This window comes from Giraffa tippelskirchi, chromosome 12 (assembly GCF_054371585.1).
Source record: "Giraffa tippelskirchi isolate mGirTip1 chromosome 12, T2T-mGirTip1v1.2.pri, whole genome shotgun sequence".
Classification (NCBI taxonomy): domain Eukaryota; kingdom Metazoa; phylum Chordata; class Mammalia; order Artiodactyla; family Giraffidae; genus Giraffa; species Giraffa tippelskirchi.
In genome coordinates this window covers 65,423,658-65,449,393 of record NC_137286.1, presented here as the reverse complement: position 1 = coordinate 65,449,393, position 25,736 = coordinate 65,423,658, and the positions used below count along the sequence as shown (strand labels likewise).

Below are 25,736 nucleotides of genomic sequence, written 5' to 3'. Positions count from 1 at the left end.
ATCCAGATTAAGCTGGAGTCTCCCAGGCTCATCTGGCATGTCTTCCCTGAAGTCTGCCAAAACCCACACCCTTGCATTTCCAGGGACTCCCCTTAGCCAGCTGGGCAGAAAACCCAGCATGGTTCAAACAAGCTGACAGACAAGCGGGAGAGGACTCACGGGCAGACGGCCTCCCTCAGGTCTCTGGTGGAGCTCTGGGACCACAGCAGCAGCGGGCCATCTCAGCCCCTGGGCTCAGCAGCGCCCTCATTCTCAGGCCGGCGGCTCTGCCCTGAGGGGAGCAGGAAGGTCACCAACTGCCGCAGGCGGACCTCAAGCCCCTCCCACTGCTGGAGCCTGACCTCCCCCGGCCCCACCCCTTCCCCTACCCCAGCAGGACGAGAGCTCGTCTTCCCCTGGCTTCCAACGTGAGGCCCGGCCCCGGGCCCCGATTGGGCACTGCCCCAGTCCGGAGCCAATCACAGTGGCCAGGGAGGTGGAACGCACCGATTGGCCAGGGCCAGGTCATGTGACCATACTCCCCAGGAAACTCAAACCTTACCAAGATTCCCTAACAAACCAATGAACAAAATTATCCAGTAAAGGCAAACCGTACTTTTTAATGAGGCCAATGTCACAGAAAAAAAAAAAAAATCCTTCACAATGAACTGCTCAAGGAAGCTACTAAATAAGCTTTCAGAAAAGTTAAGACGTTTTTTTTTTTTTTAATAGGGTGACGGAGAGCTATACCTTTCCCATCTATGTGAATTTAGGTTTAAACTAGATTTCCCTCGGCTATTATATAAGACAAAAAACCCCACATCACCCCCTTTCACTCCCCCCACCCCCAAAAAGTGTTTTAGTCTATTGAATTTTTGTGTCCTCAGTTGTGTCTGATTCACGGCAACTCACGAACTCTACACAGCCAGGCTCTTCCGTCCATGGAATTCAGGGCAATTTTTTTCTGTCACAGCAAATGCCCACCCTGGGTGATCCAAAGGCAAGGGCTCAGAGGCTCCTGAGAGTCTAACTCCTTTCAGCCGAGCACAGAGCTGGCTCCTCACTGGGATGCCTGTGGCCTGGGGCTCCCAGAGGGGAGAGCAGCACTCGCCCCACCGTGTGGTCACTGCTGGAAGTGCAGGCTGCTCCTCACTCCCCCTTGACAGTGTCCCTGAGGGCAGAACAGTGTGAATCTACTCAAGGTGGAAACGCAAACTCCGATGCAACCAAACTTCCCACGAGGTCTCCAAAACCACTCAGGAACAGGGAATTGGAAACTGCAGGGCATGACATGAATGGAGATGGAGACTTGACACCTTACACCGAGTTCACTTCCAGTTATCCCTAGACAAAGTTTCCATGAAAACTTGTCACAAATCTAGAAGAACAATGAGCAGAAACCGGACACGTGCTTTGAGTCTTCACACACAAAACAAAAAGGCAGCCCACAAAACAACCCAGAGAATACAGTGGACTTTGCAAAATCAAAGATATCTACTGTGGGAAAGACCTCATTACAAAAGCAAAAGACAGGTCATACATCGCGAGACGAATGAGTGGAAACACAAAGCTTCTCAAGGATGTGTCTCCAAACAGACAAAGAACACCAACACGACAAGCCTGTGAAAACTAGGGAAAGGTCTGAAGGGACAGCAGACTGAGGAAGACACACACAGAGTATCCCGGATGATGTCCAGCACTGAGGGCCTGAAGAAACAACAGTCTAGTTGCACTCCCTCAGGCCTGTGTGACCCTGGATGAGGCCTCTGTTTCCCGGTGGCTCTGAGAGATGGACAGGGAGGAAGGGGAAGAGAAATCACTTGCATTTCTAATACTCACAGCAAAGTCTTCCAATGAGAAGGGAATTATCACCCCCACTGACAATGCCATTCACTGAAGTGATACCCACGAGTCCATCTAACCCAGAAGGGAAGGAAGGACCTGTTCTCACAAAACGGCGAGAGATGGAAGAAGGAAGATCAAGCCCACACCAACCACTGGAAAGAGAAGCTGTGCTCAGGGCTTGAAAGAATTCCTATTGGGAAAATGATGTCACAGCCCCACAAGGCAATCCACAGCTTCGATGCTATTCCTCCCAAAATGCCAATGCATTTTCGCACCGAACAAAGAATTGCAAAAGGGGTACGGAAACAGAAAAGAGCCTAAATTGTCAATACAATCCGACGAAAAAGCCCCGATACGGACATCCAAGGTTGTGTGAAAGGAAATTAGACGACCAAACTAGGATCCTCAGGAGAGTATCGGAGAAGGCGATGGCGACCCACTCCAGTACTCTTGCCTGGAAAACGCCCTGGACGGAGGAGCCTGGTAGGCTGCAGGCCATGGGGTCGCGCAGAGTCAGACACGACTGAAGTGACTTAGGCGCAGCGGCAGCAGCAGGACAGTATGCTATTGGGAATACAACAACACACACAGATCCAGATCGATGGAATAAAGTTGAGGGTCCAGAAACAAACCCCGGCATCCATGGTCAACTCATCTCTGACACAAAAGGGGAGAATATCGAAATGGGAACAAGAAAGCCTCTTCAATAAATGTCCATGGGAAAACCAGACAGCTACATCTGAAGAACGCTATTGGTTTTGATCTCACACCACCTCAATATCGGGGAAAAACCTCACCCTAAAGACTGATGTCATGAGACAGCTAGAAAGAAGCGTAGGTCAAAGGCTCCTTAACATCAGAGTCTCCTTGCCATTTGCTGGGCGGAGGTAGAAATGGGTCTCTTCAAGTAAGGGAAAGAGGAAAACGAAGTACGCCAATGGGTTTCCATCCAATGGAACCTCTTCACAACAGAGAAGCTAAGCATTCAGAAATGCAAAAGATAGGAAACGGAACATGAGAGACTCCTTGCAAGTGGTGTATCTGAGAAGGGGTTCATATGGAAAGAGACGAAGAATGCACAGCACTCAGATTCCAAGAAACACCACCACCACCCTTGACCCTTCCCCCATGACCAACTCCGACCTAAAGCCTTTCTCTCCCTCTAACCTATCCCTAAAACATAACCCTCATCTAATCACATACATGTGCATTCCTAGCATCCATCCATCCTCACACGAGAGAGAAAGAGGAAGACACAGACTGAATCAAGAAGGGAAAAGAGAGGGACACAGACAGAGAGAGACACGGAACCAAAGAGAGGAATGGAGTCGATGGTCCAGACGTTTCATCAATCTGTCTCGAAGGTAGAAGTAATGACAGCGCCCATCCACCCCAGAAGGGGGAAAAGGACAGAAGCTTTGGAGAGGAAAAGACAAGAACGCAGGGAGCCATTAGAAGCTCAGCCACCCGCAGAAGCCGAGCTGGGACACTTGAACAGAATCTCAATGGAAACAGAGGACCAGAAAGTTGGCTACTCTTTTCTATAAGAGAGGGAGACCTTCGAGTCTTCCTTTTGGTCCTCCAACTTGGATGCGGGGTCTCAAAACACTCAGGAGGGGGAGTGCCTTTTCCTGGGTACCACGGCGCATCCAGGCCTCGTTCTGCCCCATTCTGTGCTGTGTCAGCCCTGGATGGAGTCTTTCTTTCTGAAGTCTCAGCGCACAAGCTCCACGTGATATCGGCCCCAGGTGGAAAGGCATGGAGCTGCTCGTAGGCCGACAGACCTAGGAAGAGGATGGGAGAATGACCCCCACTCTGCAGATGGAGAGACTGGGGAAACCCTGAGGGGCATACGCTTGTCCAGGGCCACACCACTTATGAGAAGAAGGAGCCTGGTCTGAGAGCAGCGGGGTCCTCGGAGCTCAGGCCCTGGCTGCACCCAGGCCTCCCCAGGGCTGTGGGCTGGGCTGTGTGGCTGTCACTGTGCCTGCACATGGCCTAAGGGGGGTGGTCGAGCAGTCAGAAACCCAGAGATTCCCTTGGGAAGTTTTGGGGAAGGGACCTCAGCACGAACCCCAGGAAATGATGTCACCTGCCGGCAACAGAACCCAACAGAACCCGCAACCCGGGTATCCAGGCCTCCAGAGCGGAGAGGAGCCCCCAGCCAGATCACTTGCTGCCAGGATGTTCTGCTGTTTGCCCCTGCCCAGAGGCCGGGGCCTCAGGAGAGCTCACAGGCAGTGTGCGTGGGCACCCTGTCGACGTTGGCTCAGGGCACCCCCGAGAGGCCTCTGGCCCTTTGCCCGGAGAAACAGAAAGGTAACACGGGGAGCCCCAGGCCGGGCCAGCCCACCTCTCCCATGCCACCCGGAAACACCGGGTCCTTTGCCTGTGTGTGTGGATGCGGGTTTTTCGGGGTGTGTCTCCCTCAAGGAAGCCCAGGCGGATGTGGGGTCAGAAGCCTGCGGGCAAGTTGTGTCCACACCCCAGGGGAGAGCAAGCTGGCTGGGATGGGGAGAGTGCGGGCAGCACCGGCCGCCCAGGCTGGACTCACACCCTCAGGTGGGTCTCTTTCCTCCCGGGTGGGGATCTGAGCAGACACACGTCTCTGACCCTTCTGGGAAGAGAAGTTCGAGCAGGCAGAAGCAGCGGCTCCACTGGCCAGGCCCAGCTTGGAAAAGTCCCAGCATGGCTGGCTGACGGTCACTGTCGTTGCAGAGCTTCCCACGTGATGAGGCCGAGGACGGGGACACCCCGTCCACCTCCCGGAGGGAGGGGTCGGAGCACCACCCCCCCGCCCCTGAGGCCCAGTGCAGGCTCCAGGTGAGCGTGCCCACGGAGGCATCAGCCCCACCGGGGGCGAAGCGGAGGCGGGGAAGGCCTGCTGCCGAGACACCACACAGGATACACCCGGCGGCCCAGTCTGAGGCTGCCACGGAGCTCAGCACACCCGGCTCCGACCCAGAGTCCCGAGAACCCCAGCCTCTGAGGCAGCAGGAGGACCTGGAGCCCAGCACGCCAGAGCACAGAGGTGAGGACGCTGGGGCTGGTGCACGGGAGTGTGTGGGGAGGGGGTGCTGAGCTACACAGAGATGAGTTCCCGAAAGATGCTGCTGGGCCTGCAGCAAGCGCTGGCCTCACACCCCCACCCCCATCTTGCACACTTCAGTCCCAAAAGACATCCGACCCTGGGTATTCTTTGGGAATCTCTTGGAAGCTTTCTGTCCCGGGATACGCACATGCCAAGGCTGGCCTGTGGGCAAACTTTGCTTCTCCCTCAGCTCTACCACTGGCCTCCAACTGGAACCAGGCTCCACTTCCCAGACCTGTCCCTACAGAGGTGGTGGCTCCAGGTGCAGGACCCAGGGATCCACCGAGGGCAGATGGAGAACCGAGACTTGCCCTCGCAGAGACACCAGGCCAGCTGGGTTCTGGCCAGCACACCGGGCAGATCGGATCTCCGTGCCTGCAGGACCCCCAGCCCCAGGCACTGATGTCCCACCCCCTCAGCCAGAACCTCCACCTCCACGTGCACCTGTACCTGCTCGGGCTTTGGCAGGAGAACCCGAGGCAGAGGAGGAGTCACCGCCTCGGCAGGGAGAGCCTGCCCTGGCTCCCGCGCAACACCCAGACGCCGACGATGACTCACCCACCCCTGCAGGAAGAACGAGCCCCCGCTCTGGACAGAGACCCAGAGCCCTTGCCGGAAACACCACGTCCAGGGGAGCGGTCGGCTCTGCCGCCTCCATCCCTGTCGGCTCACCGTGGACGCTGTCAACTCGGTCTGCCCCCAGGGGACATGGAGTTCCTTTCCCCTGAACTGCTTTGCATTTGGTTTGTTTCCACCTTTCTGGTGATGTTTTATTTTTTGTATGGTTTCCTGTATTTTTGTTGGTTAAGTTGGGAACTTGTTGGTTAAGTTAGTAAACTTTTTCATCATTGTTGCAATTTGGGAACACTGTTGTGTAACTCTGGTGATACTGTGTTACCATCACCACTTTGTGGTTTCAGACCCGTTTGATCTTTATGCCCCACCCCCCAACAAAGCCTGGATTCAAGGCAAGCACGCCCTGTTCATCCCTCCCCCCGATCCTGAACACAATTTCATCTTTTCTTTCTGCATTCCTTCCTATATTCTTGGTGTCCCCAATCAATGACTCTCAGTGAAATGACTGAAGGAGTTTCTTTCGGACTCTCCACCTACTGTAAGTCTCCATTGGAGAGTTCTCGTTTTTATGTCATTTGAACTAGCCTTTGATAGCTGACAGGACGGTGTACGTCCTTTCAAGATATCATGTGCCAAACGAAGCCCTTTTGGCAAATGCCAACATTATCTCCAGGCAGGCATTGCTGTTTGAAGGGTGACATCTCAGCCAGAAGGCAGAGGCTGAGCTCCTCTTGTTGCACCAGCTCCCAAAAGAAGCCAAGAAAGGGAGCTGGAACAACAAACCACCCCAACGCCCAGGAAAGCGTTCTTCACGACAGAAGGCTAGAAAATGACCCAACAACCTTGTGGCCCAGAACCCCTCTAGAAAAATCACTGTTCCATAAAAAAGAGAAACACGTGGGAAGTTCCAAGGAGAGGCAATGCCCATGGCCAGTGTACTTTAGAGACGGCCTGACCGCTCCGGGGAAGACACGCACCGACGGAACCCCTTGGGAAACAGCAGTGAGAGTCCTCACCGTCGTAAGGGTTTCCTCTGGGGACAACCTGCCCTGGGCACCACATGAGGGAGCAGACCGGCTTCTCTTCCTCTGCTCCCACACCATTCACTCATGAAGGCAGCTCAGGTGTTCTCATGCCCTGCCTGCCTGCCTGCCTGCCTGCCTGGCTCATCCGTGAGCTGTGACCACCTCCAGGGCAGGACTCCACCTTCTCCTCTCTGTGTACCGTGAATCTGCACACAGTGGGCTTTCAGAACCTTAGGAGACTTGAGCCATTCCCACTCGAGCTAGAACCCTCCCCAGGAAGGAAAACGGCTGTGGGGTCATTTTGGCCCCAGCACTGGTTCCGAAAGCCTGGCGGCTCCTACAGCCTCTACGGTGTGAAGAGGGAGGTCCCTTTTGACAGAGCTTTCCGGCTGTCAGATCTAAGCTGTTGTTTCACTGTCAGCTGTGTCTCTTCCGTTGCAGCCAGGTGGGCCACGCTGCTCCAAAGGGGCTCACAAGCTGAGTGGCAAGGGAGGTATTGAGAGGACAGGGATGGCTACAACGTGCTGCAAACTGAGTGAGGGTCCCCACAATCCTCAGCAAAGGTCTGTGGTGTGCAAGTGGGGAGTAGAGGGCCCCCAAGTTCCAAAGGAAGGGAGGTACTCGGGAGCTAAAGCCCTTGGCTGCTGTGGTAGCAGCTGCAGATGGCAGCTCGTCCACAGTGCACTTCGAATGAGGTCATATGAGCGGGACTCTGGAAATGGCTCCGAAATCAAGAGAAAGGGGTCAGGGTATGTGGGAATCCGGCGGGGGTGGGGGTGGATGAAGGAAGGTGTCCTTCCTCTCTCCAGTGCAATTTGGTTTGGTGAGTCTCAAAGCTACCAGATGGCACTTCCCAAGTCAGGCCCCCGCAGGAATCAGGGTGGGCTGTGTGCCTCGGCCCCTGCCACAGGGACAAGCCACACCAGTGGCCTCCCTGAGCTCAAATGGCCGGATCTGGGGGTTCTGTCTGGGTGCACACCTCCTTGCTCTGGCCAAGTTCCCCCCTTCTCTGAGCACCAGCTTCATCCTCTCGAATGAGGACATCGATTGCTACCTTGGCACGTTACTCTCTTCATCCTGTGAAGACTCATTAGGCTTATCCTACAATTACTAGCTGGCCCGAAGAGATATCTCCTGAATCCAGATTAAGCTGGAGTCTCCCAGGCTCATCTGGCATGTCTTCCCTGAAGTCTGCCAAAACCCACACCCTTGCATTTCCAGGGACTCCCCTTAGCCAGCTGGGCAGAAAACCCAGCATGGTTCAAACAAGCTGACAGACAAGCGGGAGAGGACTCACGGGCAGACGGCCTCCCTCAGGTCTCGGGTGGAGCTCTGGGACCACAGCAGCAGCGGGCCATCCCAGCCCCTGGGCTCAGCAGCGCCCTCATTCTCAGGCCGGCGGCTCTGCCCTGAGGGGAGCAGGAAGGTCACCAACTGCCGCAGGCGGACCTCAAGCCCCTCCCACTGCTGGAGCCTGACCTCCCCCGGCCCCACCCCTTCCCCTACCCCAGCAGGACGAGAGCTCGTCTTCCCCTGGCTTCCAACGTGAGGCCCGGCCCCGGGCCCCGATTGGGCACTGCCCCAGTCCGGAGCCAATCACAGTGGCCAGGGAGGTGGAACGCACCGATTGGCCAGGGCCAGGTCATGTGACCATACTCCCCAGGAAACTCAAATATTACCAAGATTCCCTAACAAACCAATGAACAAAATTATCCAGTAAAGGCAAACCGTACTTTTTAATGAGGCCAATGTCACAGAAAAAAAAAAATCCTTCACAATGAACTGCTCAAGGAAGCTACTAAATAAGCTTTCAGAAAAGTTAAGACTTTTTTTTTTTTTTAAATAGGGTGACGGAGAGCTATACCTTTCCCATCTATGTGAATTTAGGTTTAAACTAGATTTCCCTCGGCTATTATATAAGACAAAAACCCCCACATCACCCCCTTTCACTCCCCCCACCCCCAAAAAGTGTTTTAGTCTATTGAATTTTTGTGTCCTCAGTTGTGTCTGATTCACGGCAACTCACGAACTCTACACAGCCAGGCTCTTCCGTCCATGGAATTCAGGGCAATTTTTTCTGTCACAGCAAATGCCCACCCTGGGTGATCCAAAGGCAAGGGCTCAGAGGCTCCTGAGAGACTAACTCCTTTCAGCTGAGCACAGAGCTGGCTCCTCACTGGGATGCCTGTGGCCTGGGGCTCCCAGAGGGGAGAGCAGCACTCGCCCCACCGTGTGGTCACTGCTGGAAGTGCAGGCTGCTCCTCACTCCCCCTTGACAGTGTCCCTGAGGGCAGAACAGTGTGAATCTACTCAAGGTGGAAACGCAAACTCCGATGCAACCAAACTTCCCACAAGGTCTCCAAAACCACTCAGGAACAGGGAATTGGAAACTGCAGGGCATGACATGAATGGAGATGGAGACTTGACACCTTACACCGAGTTCACTTCCAGTTATCCCTAGACAAAGTTTCCATGAAAACTTGTCACAAATCTAGAAGAACAATGAGCAGAAACCGGACACGTGCTTTGAGTCTTCACACACAAAACAAAAAGGCAGCCCACAAAACAACCCAGAGAATACAGTGGACTTTGCAAAATCAAAGATATCTACTGTGGGAAAGACCTCATTACAAAAGCAAAAGACAGGTCATACATCGCGAGACGAATGAGTGGAAACACAAAGCTTCTCAAGGATGTGTCTCCAAACAGACAAAGAACACCAACACGACAAGCCTGTGAAAACTAGGGAAAGGTCTGAAGGGACAGCAGACTGAGGAAGACACACACAGAGTATCCCGGATGATGTCCAGCACTGAGGGCCTGAAGAAACAACAGTCTAGTTGCACTCCCTCAGGCCTGTGTGACCCTGGATGAGGCCTCTGTTTCCCGGTGGCTCTGAGAGATGGACAGGGAGGAAGGGGAAGAGAAATCACTTGCATTTCTAATACTCACAGCAAAGTCTTCCAATGAGAAGGGAATTATCACCCCCACTGACAATGCCATTCACTGAAGTGATACCCACGAGTCCATCTAACCCAGAAGGGAAGGAAGGACCTGTTCTCACAAAACGGCGAGAGATGGAAGAAGGAAGATCAAGCCCACACCAACCACTGGAAAGAGAAGCTGTGCTCAGGGCTTGAAAGAATTCCTATTGGGAAAATGATGTCACAGCCCCACAAGGCAATCCACAGCTTCGATGCTATTCCTCCCAAAATGCCAATGCATTTTCGCACCGAACAAAGAATTGCAAAAGGGGTACGGAAACAGAAAAGAGCCTAAATTGTCAATACAATCCGACGAAAAAGCCCCGATACGGACATCCAAGGTTGTGTGAAAGGAAATTAGACGACCAAACTAGGATCCTCAGGAGAGTATCGGAGAAGGCGATGGCGACCCACTCCAGTACTCTTGCCTGGAAAACGCCCTGGACGGAGGAGCCTGGTAGGCTGCAGGCCATGGGGTCGCGCAGAGTCAGACACGACTGAAGTGACTTAGGTGCAGCGGCAGCAGCAGGACAGTATGCTATTGGGAATACAACAACACACACAGATCCAGATCGATGGAATAAAGTTGAGGGTCCAGAAACAAACCCCGGCATCCATGGTCAACTCATCTCTGACACAAAAGGGGAGAATATCCAAATGGGAACAAGAAAGCCTCTTCAATAAATGTCCATGGGAAAACCAGACAGCTACATCTGAAGAACACTATTGGTTTTGATCTCACACCACCTCAATATCGGGAAAAAACCTCACCCTAAAGACTGATGTCATGAGACAGCTAGAAAGAAGCGTAGGTCAAAGGCTCCTTAACATCAGAGTCTCCTTGCCATTTGCTGGGCGGAGGTAGAAATGGGTCTCTTCAAGTAAGGGAAAGAGGAAAACGAAGTACGCCAATGGGTTTCCATCCAATGGAACCTCTTCACAACAGAGAAGCTAAGCATTCAGAAATGCAAAAGATGGGAAACGGAACATGAGAGACTCCTTGCAAGTGGTGTATCTGAGAAGGGGTTCATATGGAAAGAGACGAAGAATGCACAGCACTCAGATTCCAAGAAACACCACCACCACCCTTGACCCTTCCCCCATGACCAACTCCGACCTAAAGCCTTTCTCTCCCTCTAACCTATCCCTAAAACATAACCCTCATCTAATCATATACATGTGCATTCCTAGCATCCATCCATCCACACACGAGAGAGAAAGAGGAAGACACAGACTGAATCGAGAAGGGAAAAGAGAGGGACACAGACAGAGAGAGACACGGAACCAAAGAGAGGAAAGGAGTCGACGGTCCAGACTTTTCATCAATCTGTCTCGAAGGTAGAAGCAATGACAGCGCCCATCCACCCCAGAAGGGGGAAAAGGACAGAAGCTTTGGAGAGGAAAAGACAAGAACGCAGGGAGCCATTAGAAGCTCAGCCACCCGCAGAAGCCGAGCTGGGACACTTGAACAGAATCTCAATGGAAACAGAGGACCAGAAAGTTGGCTACTCTTTTCTATAAGAGAGGGAGACCTTCGAGTCTTCCTTTCGCGCCTCCAACTTGGATGCGGGGTCTCAAAACACTCAGGAGGGGGAGTGCCTTTTCCTGGGTACCACGGCGCATCCAGGCCTCGTTCTGCCCCATTCTGTGCTGTGTCAGCCCTGGATGGAGTCTTTCTTTCTGAAGTCTCAGCGCACAAGCTCCACGTGATATCGGCCCCAGGTGGAAAGGCATGGAGCTGCTCGTAGGCCGACAGACCTAGGAAGAGGATGGGAGAATGACCCCCACTCTGCAGATGGAGAGACTGGGGAAACCCTGAGGGGCATACGCTTGTCCAGGGCCACACCACTTATGAGAAGAAGGAGCCTGGTCTGAGAGCAGCGGGGTCCTCGGAGCTCAGGCCCTGGCTGCACCCAGGCCTCCCCAGGGCTGTGGGCTGGGCTGTGTGGCTGTCACTGTGCCTGCACATGGCCTAAGGGGGGTGGTCGAGCAGTCAGAAACCCAGAGATTCCCTTGGGAAGTTTTGGGGAAGGGACCTCAGCACGAACCCCAGGAAATGATGTCACCTGCCGGCAACAGAACCCAACAGAACCTGCAACCCGGGTATCCAGGCCTCCAGAGCGGAGAGGAGCCCCCAGCCAGATCACTTGCTGCCAGGATGTTCTGCTGTTTGCCCCTGCCCAGAGGCCGGGGCCTCAGGAGAGCTCACAGGCAGTGTGCGTGGGCACCCTGTCGACGTTGGCTCAGGGCACCCCCGAGAGGCCTCTGGCCCTTTGCCCGGAGAAACAGAAAGGTAACACGGGGAGCCCCAGGCCGGGCCAGCCCACCTCTCCCATGCCACCCGGAAACACCGGGTCCTTTGCCTGTGTGTGTGGATGCGGGTTTCTCGGGGTGTGTCTCCCTCAAGGAAGCCCAGGCGGATGTGGGGTCAGAAGCCTGCGGGCAAGTTGTGTCCACACCCCAGGGGAGAGCAGGCTGGCTGGGATGGGGAGAGTGCGGGCAGCGCCGGCCGCCCAGGCTGGACTCACACCCTCAGGTGGGTCTCTTTCCTCCCGGGTGGGGATCTGAGCAGACACACGTCTCTGACCCTTCTGGGAAGAGAAGTTCGAGCAGGCAGAAGCAGCGGCTCCACTGGCCAGGCCCAGCTTGGAAAAGTCCCAGCATGGCTGGCTGACGGTCACTGTCGTTGCAGAGCTTCCCACGTGATGAGGCCGAGGACGGGGACACCCCGTCCACCTCCCGGAGGGAGGGGTCGGAGCACCACCCCCCCGCCCCTGAGGCCCAGTGCAGGCTCCAGGTGAGCGTGCCCACGGAGGCATCAGCCCCACCGGGGGCGAAGCGGAGGCGGGGAAGGCCTGCTGCCGAGACACCACACAGGATACACCCGGCGGCCCAGTCTGAGGCTGCCACGGAGCTCAGCACACCCGGCTCCGACCCAGAGTCCCGAGAACCCCAGCCTCTGAGGCAGCAGGAGGACCTGGAGCCCAGCACGCCAGAGCACAGAGGTGAGGACGCTGGGGCTGGTGCACGGGAGTGTGTGGGGAGGGGGTGCTGAGCTACACAGAGATGAGTTCCCGAAAGATGCTGCTGGGCCTGCAGCAAGCGCTGGCCTCACACCCCCACCCCCATCTTGCACACTTCAGTCCCAAAAGACATCCGACCCTGGGTATTCTTTGGGAATCTCTTGGAAGCTTTCTGTCCCGGGATACGCACATGCCAAGGCTGGCCTGTGGGCAAACTTTGCTTCTCCCTCAGCTCTACCACTGGCCTCCAACTGGAACCAGGCTCCACTTCCCAGACCTGTCCCTACAGAGGTGGTGGCTCCAGGTGCAGGACCCAGGGATCCACCGAGGGCAGATGGAGAACCGAGACTTGCCCTCGCAGAGACACCAGGCCAGCTGGGTTCTGGCCAGCACACCGGGCAGATCGGATCTCCGTGCCTGCAGGACCCCCAGCCCCAGGCACTGATGTCCCACCCCCTCAGCCAGAACCTCCACCTCCACGTGCACCTGTACCTGCTCGGGCTTTGGCAGGAGAACCCGAGGCAGAGGAGGAGTCACCGCCTCGGCAGGGAGAGCCTGCCCTGGCTCCCGCGCAACACCCAGACGCCGACGATGACTCACCCACCCCTGCAGGAAGAACGAGCCCCCGCTCTGGACAGAGACCCAGAGCCCTTGCCGGAAACACCACGTCCAGGGGAGCGGTCGGCTCTGCCGCCTCCATCCCTGTCGGCTCACCGTGGACGCTGTCAACTCGGTCTGCCCCCAGGGGACATGGAGTTCCTTTCCCCTGAACTGCTTTGCATTTGGTTTGTTTCCACCTTTCTGGTGATGTTTTATTTTTTGTATGGTTTCCTGTATTTTTGTTGGTTAAGTTGGGAACTTGTTGGTTAAGTTAGTAAACTTTTTCATCATTGTTGCAATTTGGGAACACTGTTGTGTAACTCTGGTGATACTGTGTTACCATCACCACTTTGTGGTTTCAGACCCGTTTGATCTTTATGCCCCACCCCCCAACAAAGCCTGGATTCAAGGCAAGCACGCCCTGTTCATCCCTCCCCCCGATCCTGAACACAATTTCATCTTTTCTTTCTGCATTCCTTCCTATATTCTTGGTGTCCCCAATCAATGACTCTCAGTGAAATGACTGAAGGAGTTTCTTTCGGACTCTCCACCTACTGTAAGTCTCCATTGGAGAGTTCTCGTTTTTATGTCATTTGAACTAGCCTTTGATAGCTGACAGGACGGTGTACGTCCTTTCAAGATATCATGTGCCAAACGAAGCCCTTTTGGCAAATGCCAACATTATCTCCAGGCAGGCATTGCTGTTTGAAGGGTGACATCTCAGCCAGAAGGCAGAGGCTGAGCTCCTCTTGTTGCACCAGCTCCCAAAAGAAGCCAAGAAAGGGAGCTGGAACAACAAACCACCCCAACGCCCAGGAAAGCGTTCTTCACGACAGAAGGCTAGAAAATGACCCAACAACCTTGTGGCCCAGAACCCCTCTAGAAAAATCACTGTTCCATAAAAAAGAGAAACACGTGGGAAGTTCCAAGGAGAGGCAATGCCCATGGCCAGTGTACTTTAGAGACGGCCTGACCGCTCCGGGGAAGACACGCACCGACGGAACCCCTTGGGAAACAGCAGTGAGAGTCCTCACCGTCGTAAGGGTTTCCTCTGGGGACAACCTGCCCTGGGCACCACATGAGGGAGCAGACCGGCTTCTCTTCCTCTGCTCCCACACCATTCACTCATGAAGGCAGCTCAGGTGTTCTCATGCCCTGCCTGCCTGCCTGCCTGCCTGCCTGGCTCATCCGTGAGCTGTGACCACCTCCAGGGCAGGACTCCACCTTCTCCTCTCTGTGTACCGTGAATCTGCACACAGTGGGCTTTCAGAACCTTAGGAGACTTGAGCCATTCCCACTCGAGCTAGAACCCTCCCCAGGAAGGAAAACGGCTGTGGGGTCATTTTGGCCCCAGCACTGGTTCCGAAAGCCTGGCGGCTCCTACAGCCTCTACGGTGTGAAGAGGGAGGTCCCTTTTGACAGAGCTTTCCGGCTGTCAGATCTAAGCTGTTGTTTCACTGTCAGCTGTGTCTCTTCCGTTGCAGCCAGGTGGGCCACGCTGCTCCAAAGGGGCTCACAAGCTGAGTGGCAAGGGAGGTATTGAGAGGACAGGGATGGCTACAACGTGCTGCAAACTGAGTGAGGGTCCCCACAATCCTCAGCAAAGGTCTGTGGTGTGCAAGTGGGGAGTAGAGGGCCCCCAAGTTCCAAAGGAAGGGAGGTACTCGGGAGCTAAAGCCCTTGGCTGCTGTGGTAGCAGCTGCAGATGGCAGCTCGTCCACAGTGCACTTCGAATGAGGTCATATGAGCGGGACTCTGGAAATGGCTCCGAAATCAAGAGAAAGGGGTCAGGGTATGTGGGAATCCGGCGGGGGTGGGGGGTGGATGAAGGAAGGTGTCCTTCCTCTCTCCAGTGCAATTTGGTTTGGTGAGTCTCAAAGCTACCAGATGGCACTTCCCAAGTCAGGCCCCCGCAGGAATCAGGGTGGGCTGTGTGCCTCGGCCCCTGCCACAGGGACAAGCCACACCAGTGGCCTCCCTGAGCTCAAATGGCCGGATCTGGGGGTTCTGTCTGGGTGCACACCTCCTTGCTCTGGCCAAGTTCCCCCCTTCTCTGAGCACCAGCTTCATCCTCTCGAATGAGGACATCGATTGCTACCTTGGCACGTTACTCTCTTCATCCTGTGAAGACTCATTAGGCTTATCCTACAATTACTAGCTGGCCCGAAGAGATATCTCCTGAATCCAGATTAAGCTGGAGTCTCCCAGGCTCATCTGGCATGTCTTCCCTGAAGTCTGCCAAAACCCACACCCTTGCATTTCCAGGGACTCCCCTTAGCCAGCTGGGCAGAAAACCCAGCATGGTTCAAACAAGCTGACAGACAAGCGGGAGAGGACTCACGGGCAGACGGCCTCCCTCAGGTCTCGGGTGGAGCTCTGGGACCACAGCAGCAGCGGGCCATCCCAGCCCCTGGGCTCAGCAGCGCCCTCATTCTCAGGCCGGCGGCTCTGCCCTGAGGGGAGCAGGAAGGTCACCAACTGCCGCAGGCGGACCTCAAGCCCCTCCCACTGCTGGAGCCTGACCTCCCCCGGCCCCACCCCTTCCCCTACCCCAGCAGGACGAGAGCTCGTCTTCCCCTGGCTTCCAACGTGAGGCCCGGCCCCGGGCCCCGATTGGGCACTGCCCCAGTCCGGAGCCAATCACAGTGGCCAGGGAGGTGGAACGCACCGATTGGCCAGGGCCAGGTCATGTGACCATACTCCCCAGGAAACTCAAATATTACCAAGATTCCCTAACAAACCAATGAACAAAATTATCCAGTAAAGGCAAACCGTACTTTTTAATGAGGCCAATGTCACAGAAAAAAAAAAATCCTTCACAATGAACTGCTCAAGGAAGCTACTAAATAAGCTTTCAGAAAAGTTAAGACTTTTTTTTTTTTTTAAATAGGGTGACGGAGAGCTATACCTTTCCCATCTATGTGAATTTAGGTTTAAACTAGATTTCCCTCGGCTATTATATAAGACAAAAACCCCCACATCACCCCCTTTCACTCCCCCCACCCCCAAAAAGTGTTTTAGTCTATTGAATTTTTGTGTCCTCAGTTGTGTCTGATTCACGGCAACTCACGAACTCTACACAGCCAGGCTCTTCCGTCCATGGAATTCAGGGCAATTTTTTCTGTCACAGCAAATGCCCACCCTGGGTGATCCAAAGGCAAGGGCTCAGAGGCTCCTGAGAGACTAACTCCTTTCAGCTGAGCACAGAGCTGGCTCCTCACTGGGATGCCTGTGGCCTGGGGCTCCCAGAGGGGAGAGCAGCACTCGCCCCACCGTGTGGTCACTGCTGGAAGTGCAGGCTGCTCCTCACTCCCCCTTGACAGTGTCCCTGAGGGCAGAACAGTGTGAATCTACTCAAGGTGGAAACGCAAACTCCGATGCAACCAAACTTCCCACAAGGTCTCCAAAACCACTCAGGAACAGGGAATTGGAAACTGCAGGGCATGACATGAATGGAGATGGAGACTTGACACCTTACACCGAGTTCACTTCCAGTTATCCCTAGACAAAGTTTCCATGAAAACTTGTCACAAATCTAGAAGAACAATGAGCAGAAACCGGACACGTGCTTTGAGTCTTCACACACAAAACAAAAAGGCAGCCCACAAAACAACCCAGAGAATACAGTGGACTTTGCAAAATCAAAGATATCTACTGTGGGAAAGACCTCATTACAAAAGCAAAAGACAGGTCATACATCGCGAGACGAATGAGTGGAAACACAAAGCTTCTCAAGGATGTGTCTCCAAACAGACAAAGAACACCAACACGACAAGCCTGTGAAAACTAGGGAAAGGTCTGAAGGGACAGCAGACTGAGGAAGACACACACAGAGTATCCCGGATGATGTCCAGCACTGAGGGCCTGAAGAAACAACAGTCTAGTTGCACTCCCTCAGGCCTGTGTGACCCTGGATGAGGCCTCTGTTTCCCGGTGGCTCTGAGAGATGGACAGGGAGGAAGGGGAAGAGAAATCACTTGCATTTCTAATACTCACAGCAAAGTCTTCCAATGAGAAGGGAATTATCACCCCCACTGACAATGCCATTCACTGAAGTGATACCCACGAGTCCATCTAACCCAGAAGGGAAGGAAGGACCTGTTCTCACAAAACGGCGAGAGATGGAAGAAGGAAGATCAAGCCCACACCAACCACTGGAAAGAGAAGCTGTGCTCAGGGCTTGAAAGAATTCCTATTGGGAAAATGATGTCACAGCCCCACAAGGCAATCCACAGCTTCGATGCTATTCCTCCCAAAATGCCAATGCATTTTCGCACCGAACAAAGAATTGCAAAAGGGGTACGGAAACAGAAAAGAGCCTAAATTGTCAATACAATCCGACGAAAAAGCCCCGATACGGACATCCAAGGTTGTGTGAAAGGAAATTAGACGACCAAACTAGGATCCTCAGGAGAGTATCGGAGAAGGCGATGGCGACCCACTCCAGTACTCTTGCCTGGAAAACGCCCTGGACGGAGGAGCCTGGTAGGCTGCAGGCCATGGGGTCGCGCAGAGTCAGACACGACTGAAGTGACTTAGGTGCAGCGGCAGCAGCAGGACAGTATGCTATTGGGAATACAACAACACACACAGATCCAGATCGATGGAATAAAGTTGAGGGTCCAGAAACAAACCCCGGCATCCATGGTCAACTCATCTCTGACACAAAAGGGGAGAATATCCAAATGGGAACAAGAAAGCCTCTTCAATAAATGTCCATGGGAAAACCAGACAGCTACATCTGAAGAACACTATTGGTTTTGATCTCACACCACCTCAATATCGGGAAAAAACCTCACCCTAAAGACTGATGTCATGAGACAGCTAGAAAGAAGCGTAGGTCAAAGGCTCCTTAACATCAGAGTCTCCTTGCCATTTGCTGGGCGGAGGTAGAAATGGGTCTCTTCAAGTAAGGGAAAGAGGAAAACGAAGTACGCCAATGGGTTTCCATCCAATGGAACCTCTTCACAACAGAGAAGCTAAGCATTCAGAAATGCAAAAGATGGGAAACGGAACATGAGAGACTCCTTGCAAGTGGTGTATCTGAGAAGGGGTTCATATGGAAAGAGACGAAGAATGCACAGCACTCAGATTCCAAGAAACACCACCACCACCCTTGACCCTTCCCCCATGACCAACTCCGACCTAAAGCCTTTCTCTCCCTCTAACCTATCCCTAAAACATAACCCTCATCTAATCATATACATGTGCATTCCTAGCATCCATCCATCCACACACGAGAGAGAAAGAGGAAGACACAGACTGAATCGAGAAGGGAAAAGAGAGGGACACAGACAGAGAGAGACACGGAACCAAAGAGAGGAAAGGAGTCGACGGTCCAGACTTTTCATCAATCTGTCTCGAAGGTAGAAGCAATGACAGCGCCCATCCACCCCAGAAGGGGGAAAAGGACAGAAGCTTTGGAGAGGAAAAGACAAGAACGCAGGGAGCCATTAGAAGCTCAGCCACCCGCAGAAGCCGAGCTGGGACACTTGAACAGAATCTCAATGGAAACAGAGGACCAGAAAGTTGGCTACTCTTTTCTATAAGAGAGGGAGACCTTCGAGTCTTCCTTTCGCGCCTCCAACTTGGATGCGGGGTCTCAAAACACTCAGGAGGGGGAGTGCCTTTTCCTGGGTACCACGGCGCATCCAGGCCTCGTTCTGCCCCATTCTGTGCTGTGTCAGCCCTGGATGGAGTCTTTCTTTCTGAAGTCTCAGCGCACAAGCTCCACGTGATATCGGCCCCAGGTGGAAAGGCATGGAGCTGCTCGTAGGCCGACAGACCTAGGAAGAGGATGGGAGAATGACCCCCACTCTGCAGATGGAGAGACTGGGGAAACCCTGAGGGGCATACGCTTGTCCAGGGCCACACCACTTATGAGAAGAAGGAGCCTGGTCTGAGAGCAGCGGGGTCCTCGGAGCTCAGGCCCTGGCTGCACCCAGGCCTCCCCAGGGCTGTGGGCTGGGCTGTGTGGCTGTCACTGTGCCTGCACATGGCCTAAGGGGGGTGGTCGAGCAGTCAGAAACCCAGAGATTCCCTTGGGAAGTTTTGGGGAAGGGACCTCAGCACGAACCCCAGGAAATGATGTCACCTGCCGGCAACAGAACCCAACAGAACCCGCAACCCGGGTATCCAGGCCTCCAGAGCGGAGAGGAGCCCCCAGCCAGATCACTTGCTGCCAGGATGTTCTGCTGTTTGCCCCTGCCCAGAGGCCGGGGCCTCAGGAGAGCTCACAGGCAGTGTGCGTGGGCACCCTGTCGACGTTGGCTCAGGGCACCCCCGAGAGGCCTCTGGCCCTTTGCCCGGAGAAACAGAAAGGTAACACGGGGAGCCCCAGGCCGGGCCAGCCCACCTCTCCCATGCCACCCGGAAACACCGGGTCCTTTGCCTGTGTGTGTGGATGCGGGTTTCTCGGGGTGTGTCTCCCTCAAGGAAGCCCAGGCGGATGTGGGGTCAGAAGCCTGCGGGCAAGTTGTGTCCACACCCCAGGGGAGAGCAGGCTGGCTGGGATGGGGAGAGTGCGGGCAGCGCCGGCCGCCCAGGCTGGACTCACACCCTCAGGTGGGTCTCTTTCCTCCCGGGTGGGGATCTGAGCAGACACACGTCTCTGACCCTTCTGGGAAGAGAAGTTCGAGCAGGCAGAAGCAGCGGCTCCACTGGCCAGGCCCAGCTTGGAAAAGTCCCAGCATGGCTGGCTGACGGTCACTGTCGTTGCAGAGCTTCCCACGTGATGAGGCCGAGGACGGGGACACCCCGTCCACCTCCCGGAGGGAGGGGTCGGAGCACCACCCCCCCGCCCCTGAGGCCCAGTGCAGGCTCCAGGTGAGCGTGCCCACGGAGGCATCAGCCCCACCGGGGGCGAAGCGGAGGCGGGGAAGGCCTGCTGCCGAGACACCACACAGGATACACCCGGCGGCCCAGTCTGAGGCTGCCACGGAGCTCAGCACACCCGGCTCCGACCCAGAGTCCCGAGAACCCCAGCCTCTGAGGCAGCAGGAGGACCTGGAGCCCAGCACGCCAGAGCACAGAGGTGAGGACGCTGGGGCTGGTGCACGGGAGTGTGTGGGGAGGGGGTGCTGAGCTACACAGAGATGAGTTCCCGAAAGATGCTGCTGGGCCTGCAGCAAGCGCTGGCCTCACACCCCCACCCCCATCTTGCACACTTCAGTCCCAAAAGACATCCGACCCTGGGTATTCTTTGGGAATCTCTTGGAAGCTTTCTGTCCCGGGATACGCACATGCCAAGGCTGGCCTGTGGGCAAACTTTGCTTCTCCCTCAGCTCTACCACTGGCCTCCAACTGGAACCAGGCTCCACTTCCCAGACCTGTCCCTACAGAGGTGGTGGCTCCAGGTGCAGGACCCAGGGATCCACCGAGGGCAGATGGAGAACCGAGACTTGCCCTCGCAGAGACACCAGGCCAGCTGGGTTCTGGCCAGCACACCGGGCAGATCGGATCTCCGTGCCTGCAGGACCCCCAGCCCCAGGCACTGATGTCCCACCCCCTCAGCCAGAACCTCCACCTCCACGTGCACCTGTACCTGCTCGGGCTTTGGCAGGAGAACCCGAGGCAGAGGAGGAGTCACCGCCTCGGCAGGGAGAGCCTGCCCTGGCTCCCGCGCAACACCCAGACGCCGACGATGACTCACCCACCCCTGCAGGAAGAACGAGCCCCCGCTCTGGACAGAGACCCAGAGCCCTTGCCGGAAACACCACGTCCAGGGGAGCGGTCGGCTCTGCCGCCTCCATCCCTGTCGGCTCACCGTGGACGCTGTCAACTCGGTCTGCCCCCAGGGGACATGGAGTTCCTTTCCCCTGAACTGCTTTGCATTTGGTTTGTTTCCACCTTTCTGGTGATGTTTTATTTTTTGTATGGTTTCCTGTATTTTTGTTGGTTAAGTTGGGAACTTGTTGGTTAAGTTAGTAAACTTTTTCATCATTGTTGCAATTTGGGAACACTGTTGTGTAACTCTGGTGATACTGTGTTACCATCACCACTTTGTGGTTTCAGACCCGTTTGATCTTTATGCCCCACCCCCCAACAAAGCCTGGATTCAAGGCAAGCACGCCCTGTTCATCCCTCCCCCCGATCCTGAACACAATTTCATCTTTTCTTTCTGCATTCCTTCCTATATTCTTGGTGTCCCCAATCAATGACTCTCAGTGAAATGACTGAAGGAGTTTCTTTCGGACTCTCCACCTACTGTAAGTCTCCATTGGAGAGTTCTCGTTTTTATGTCATTTGAACTAGCCTTTGATAGCTGACAGGACGGTGTACGTCCTTTCAAGATATCATGTGCCAAACGAAGCCCTTTTGGCAAATGCCAACATTATCTCCAGGCAGGCATTGCTGTTTGAAGGGTGACATCTCAGCCAGAAGGCAGAGGCTGAGCTCCTCTTGTTGCACCAGCTCCCAAAAGAAGCCAAGAAAGGGAGCTGGAACAACAAACCACCCCAACGCCCAGGAAAGCGTTCTTCACGACAGAAGGCTAGAAAATGACCCAACAACCTTGTGGCCCAGAACCCCTCTAGAAAAATCACTGTTCCATAAAAAAGAGAAACACGTGGGAAGTTCCAAGGAGAGGCAATGCCCATGGCCAGTGTACTTTAGAGACGGCCTGACCGCTCCGGGGAAGACACGCACCGACGGAACCCCTTGGGAAACAGCAGTGAGAGTCCTCACCGTCGTAAGGGTTTCCTCTGGGGACAACCTGCCCTGGGCACCACATGAGGGAGCAGACCGGCTTCTCTTCCTCTGCTCCCACACCATTCACTCATGAAGGCAGCTCAGGTGTTCTCATGCCCTGCCTGCCTGCCTGCCTGCCTGCCTGGCTCATCCGTGAGCTGTGACCACCTCCAGGGCAGGACTCCACCTTCTCCTCTCTGTGTACCGTGAATCTGCACACAGTGGGCTTTCAGAACCTTAGGAGACTTGAGCCATTCCCACTCGAGCCAGAACCCTCCCCAGGAAGGAAAACGGCTGTGGGGTCATTTTGGCCCCAGCACTGGTTCCGAAAGCCTGGCGGCTCCTACAGCCTCTACGGTGTGAAGAGGGAGGTCCCTTTTGACAGAGCTTTCCGGCTGTCAGATCTAAGCTGTTGTTTCACTGTCAGCTGTGTCTCTTCCGTTGCAGCCAGGTGGGCCACGCTGCTCCAAAGGGGCTCACAAGCTGAGTGGCAAGGGAGGTATTGAGAGGACAGGGATGGCTACAACGTGCTGCAAACTGAGTGAGGGTCCCCACAATCCTCAGCAAAGGTCTGTGGTGTGCAAGTGGGGAGTAGAGGGCCCCCAAGTTCCAAAGGAAGGGAGGTACTCGGGAGCTAAAGCCCTTGGCTGCTGTGGTAGCAGCTGCAGATGGCAGCTCGTCCACAGTGCACTTCGAATGAGGTCATATGAGCGGGACTCTGGAAATGGCTCCGAAATCAAGAGAAAGGGGTCAGGGTATGTGGGAATCCGGCGGGGGTGGGGGGTGGATGAAGGAAGGTGTCCTTCCTCTCTCCAGTGCAATTTGGTTTGGTGAGTCTCAAAGCTACCAGATGGCACTTCCCAAGTCAGGCCCCCACAGGAATCAGGGTGGGCTGTGTGCCTCGGCCCCTGCCACAGGGACAAGCCACACCAGTGGCCTCCCTGAGCTCAAATGGCCGGATCTGGGGGTTCTGTCTGGGTGCACACCTCCTTGCTCTGGCCAAGTTCCCCCCTTCTCTGAGCACCAGCTTCATCCTCTCGAATGAGGACATCGATTGCTACCTTGGCACGTTACTCTCTTCATCCTGTGAAGACTCATTAGGCTTATCCTACAATTACTAGCTGGCCCGAAGAGATATCTCCTGAATCCAGATTAAGCTGGAGTCTCCCAGGCTCATCTGGCATGTCTTCCCTGAAGTCTGCCAAAACCCACACCCTTGCATTTCCAGGGACTCCCCTTAGCCAGCTGGGCAGAAAACCCAGCATGGTTCAAACAAGCTGACAGACAAGCGGGAGAGGACTCACGGGCAGACGGCCTCCCTCAGGTCTCGGGTGGAGCTCTGGGACCACAGCAGCAGCGGGCCATCCCAGCCCCTGGGCTCAGCAGCGCCCTCATTCTCAGGCCGGCGGCTCTGCCCTGAGGGGAGCAGGAAGGTCACCAACTGCCGCAGGCGGACCTCAAGCCCCTCCCACTGCTGGAGCCTGACCTCCCCCGGCCCCACCCCTTCCCCTACCCCAGCAGGACGAGAGCTCGTCTTCCCCTGGCTTCCAACGTGAGGCCCGGCCCCGGGCCCCGATTGGGCACTGCCCCAGTCCGGAGCCAATCACAGTGGCCAGGGAGGTGGAACGCACCGATTGGCCAGGGCCAGGTCATGTGACCATACTCCCCAGGAAACTCAAATATTACCAAGATTCCCTAACAAACCAATGAACAAAATTATCCAGTAAAGGCAAACCGTACTTTTTAATGAGGCCAATGTCACAGAAAAAAAAAAAATCCTTCACAATGAACTGCTCAAGGAAGCTACTAAATAAGCTTTCAGAAAAGTTAAGACTTTTTTTTTTTTTAAATAGGGTGACGGAGAGCTATACCTTTCCCATCTATGTGAATTTAGGTTTAAACTAGATTTCCCTCGGCTATTATATAAGACAAAAACCCCCACATCACCCCCTTTCACTCCCCCCACCCCCAAAAAGTGTTTTAGTCTATTGAATTTTTGTGTCCTCAGTTGTGTCTGATTCACGGCAACTCACGAACTCTACACAGCCAGGCTCTTCCGTCCATGGAATTCAGGGCAATTTTTTCTGTCACAGCAAATGCCCACCCTGGGTGATCCAAAGGCAAGGGCTCAGAGGCTCCTGAGAGACTAACTCCTTTCAGCTGAGCACAGAGCTGGCTCCTCACTGGGATGCCTGTGGCCTGGGGCTCCCAGAGGGGAGAGCAGCACTCGCCCCACCGTGTGGTCACTGCTGGAAGTGCAGGCTGCTCCTCACTCCCCCTTGACAGTGTCCCTGAGGGCAGAACAGTGTGAATCTACTCAAGGTGGAAACGCAAACTCCGATGCAACCAAACTTCCCACAAGGTCTCCAAAACCACTCAGGAACAGGGAATTGGAAACTGCAGGGCATGACATGAATGGAGATGGAGACTTGACACCTTACACCGAGTTCACTTCCAGTTATCCCTAGACAAAGTTTCCATGAAAACTTGTCACAAATCTAGAAGAACAATGAGCAGAAACCGGACACGTGCTTTGAGTCTTCACACACAAAACAAAAAGGCAGCCCACAAAACAACCCAGAGAATACAGTGGACTTTGCAAAATCAAAGATATCTACTGTGGGAAAGACCTCATTACAAAAGCAAAAGACAGGTCATACATCGCGAGACGAATGAGTGGAAACACAAAGCTTCTCAAGGATGTGTCTCCAAACAGACAAAGAACACCAACACGACAAGCCTGTGAAAACTAGGGAAAGGTCTGAAGGGACAGCAGACTGAGGAAGACACACACAGAGTATCCCGGATGATGTCCAGCACTGAGGGCCTGAAGAAACAACAGTCTAGTTGCACTCCCTCAGGCCTGTGTGACCCTGGATGAGGCCTCTGTTTCCCGGTGGCTCTGAGAGATGGACAGGGAGGAAGGGGAAGAGAAATCACTTGCATTTCTAATACTCACAGCAAAGTCTTCCAATGAGAAGGGAATTATCACCCCCACTGACAATGCCATTCACTGAAGTGATACCCACGAGTCCATCTAACCCAGAAGGGAAGGAAGGACCTGTTCTCACAAAACGGCGAGAGATGGAAGAAGGAAGATCAAGCCCACACCAACCACTGGAAAGAGAAGCTGTGCTCAGGGCTTGAAAGAATTCCTATTGGGAAAATGATGTCACAGCCCCACAAGGCAATCCACAGCTTCGATGCTATTCCTCCCAAAATGCCAATGCATTTTCGCACCGAACAAAGAATTGCAAAAGGGGTACGGAAACAGAAAAGAGCCTAAATTGTCAATACAATCCGACGAAAAAGCCCCGATACGGACATCCAAGGTTGTGTGAAAGGAAATTAGACGACCAAACTAGGATCCTCAGGAGAGTATCGGAGAAGGCGATGGCGACCCACTCCAGTACTCTTGCCTGGAAAACGCCCTGGACGGAGGAGCCTGGTAGGCTGCAGGCCATGGGGTCGCGCAGAGTCAGACACGACTGAAGTGACTTAGGCGCAGCGGCAGCAGCAGGACAGTATGCTATTGGGAATACAACAACACACACAGATCCAGATCGATGGAATAAAGTTGAGGGTCCAGAAACAAACCCCGGCATCCATGGTCAACTCATCTCTGACACAAAAGGGGAGAATATCCAAATGGGAACAAGAAAGCCTCTTCAATAAATGTCCATGGGAAAACCAGACAGCTACATCTGAAGAACACTATTGGTTTTGATCTCACACCACCTCAATATCGGGAAAAAACCTCACCCTAAAGACTGATGTCATGAGACAGCTAGAAAGAAGCGTAGGTCAAAGGCTCCTTAACATCAGAGTCTCCTTGCCATTTGCTGGGCGGAGGTAGAAATGGGTCTCTTCAAGTAAGGGAAAGAGGAAAACGAAGTACGCCAATGGGTTTCCATCCAATGGAACC

General features: G+C 54.4%; 1 long non-coding RNA gene across 1 annotated transcript in view; it reads right to left on the bottom strand.

Moving 5' to 3' along the window:
• LOC145530002 (uncharacterized) overlaps positions 1 to 25,736 on the bottom strand; it is a 1,493,464-nt gene that overhangs the window by 1,141,759 nt on the left and 325,969 nt on the right. The window contains exons 44-47 of the long non-coding RNA XR_014071397.1: positions 23,116 to 23,227; positions 15,465 to 15,576; positions 7,814 to 7,925; positions 160 to 271 (exon numbers count right to left, since the gene is read on the bottom strand). This is a non-coding gene — a long non-coding RNA (uncharacterized LOC145530002). The remainder of the gene's footprint in view (positions 1 to 159; positions 272 to 7,813; positions 7,926 to 15,464; positions 15,577 to 23,115; positions 23,228 to 25,736) is intronic.